Here is a 1980-nt window from a genome sequence, read left to right as displayed (position 1 = left end):
AATACTCCCAGTTTACACAGCTTCTTGCATCAACTTCATTCTGCCCAACTTCCAGTTTATGTAGGGAATGTCCCCTACTCCCATTACTTTGGGTGACATCCTCAGTGTCATATAGCTGAGTGATCTCTAAGCGCTCATCTTCCCTTCCCTCTTGGGAGATTCGTTCTAGTCCCATCTCATCATATATTTTATCAATCACTTCCCCGATGCTTCTGGTGTCGAAGTCATCATTAATAATTGTCCCGCTTGTACCTGGTACCACATCGCTTGCAGGGAAGAACTCTTCTATGTCTTCCCAGTCTACAACAGGATTGGGTTTTTTCACTTTCCGTTGCAAATATTCTAAATCTCACACCCTTTGCCTGCGTTTACGTTCTGCTTCCTCATCCATTTCTCTTTGCTTCTTCGCTTCCTTTCTAGCCTTATCAACTTCCCTCATCCGTTCATCTCTACGTTCCTTTGTCCTTCTATTTTCCCCGTCTTCTCGCTTTTTTTACCTTTCTTTCGTACACTCTCTTCTCTTCCTCTAACCTAAGCATATTCTGCCTGTACTTTTCGTAGGCTGCATATTGCCGGCGACTGAGCGGTATATCTTGCTCTCCGCGATATAGTTGTTCTTGTCGCAACCTATCCTTCTTTCTTGCCCTTTCGTTTCTTATGCCCACTTCTTTTTCCCTTTCCTTTCTTTGCGCCTCATCAGACAGTTCACTCGGCCTTGCACCATCACTTCCTTTTCCATCTAACTTCAACAGTATCTGCCCTCCCATCCATTCGTCCTTTGTACATGTTAACTCATCGGTTCCTTTCTACTTCTTTCCCTCTCTCTCCCCATCTAGAGGTGCACTCGTTTGTGCCTGGTCCTTCCTTTCCTAACCTCGCCTCTCTTTTCCCCATGGGACTGTGGAGGCCGAGTCAATTTCCTGTTCCTTCTCTTTCGTCTCGTCACTGCTACACGCAGGTGACTCATATGCAGGGTTGCTATAACCTGTGGCTGCCTTAAGCTCTCTTAGTGGGTAAAGACCCTCCGACTTATGTCCCTCAACAACTGGTTCCAGCGGGGAAGGTGGCGAGGTAGGCGTCTCACCCCCCTCCGTACATAATTTAATATCTAGTCTGCGGGGGGTTCTTCTTCTTTTGCTTGTTCAAACATTTTCCAAAGCTCGAGAACAGCAAGGCGTTTTTCGAGCTTCTTCCCGCTATATGTGGCATGTAGGAAGGTGGTCATGTGCTGTAAAACAGCCTTTAACAATGACCCATTTTGGGACCAAAGCATAAACATTTTATTTGCGGTGCCCTTAACCCACTCCTGGCTATATTTCTTCAATTTTGTTGCGTGCTTTTGCAACTGCTTGCATAAGTGTGCAAGCGGGGTAACTTCCTCCATTCTTAGTTTCGTCTCCAACGATATTCACACAGTTTTTAACTTTTTACTACTATGAGCGAGCACCACATACGCAAGCTCCAATCCAACTTTTCCGCCAAGCTCTACAGCAGCAGTTTCGCTCAACACTTCAGGTCAGTACTCACCCTCGAAAACTAGTAAAACAAGATAGCTGCACCATACGAGGACAGAGTGCAGGATTCACATACTCAGGCAAGGTTCAATAATCAGGACTCAGTAAATTGGCAAAGGGAAGTCAGTTTAATGATACATAAATCAGCTTATGGAAATCAGCAGCATCACGAACATCTGCCTCACCCCGACTTCCTCGAACATTAGTCAAACAGCCTCTTTTATGGGCAAAATCTATCATAATTGATGTCTAATTCTACAACAAATCATCAAGCAATACAATTGGTTGGAAAAGGTAACTTAAGTATAGGTGCTATAACTGTATATGGAAATAATGCAAGTGGATTGGATAACTCTTATCGGATGGGCGTCTACGGCCTTCCCTCTACACCACACGTGATTGACGTCACTACAAGTACGACGTCTCATTGGTTACAGTGTCTATAGGACCCTAGATTACATGTTCC

The sequence above is a fragment of the Ambystoma mexicanum genome, chromosome 5q, assembly GCF_040938575.1.
Source record: "Ambystoma mexicanum isolate Mex_15411 chromosome 5q, UKY_AmexF1_1, whole genome shotgun sequence".
NCBI classification, from domain to species: domain Eukaryota; kingdom Metazoa; phylum Chordata; class Amphibia; order Caudata; family Ambystomatidae; genus Ambystoma; species Ambystoma mexicanum.
The sequence above is the reverse complement of the archived record's forward strand: the minus strand, read 5'-3'. Positions refer to the sequence as shown.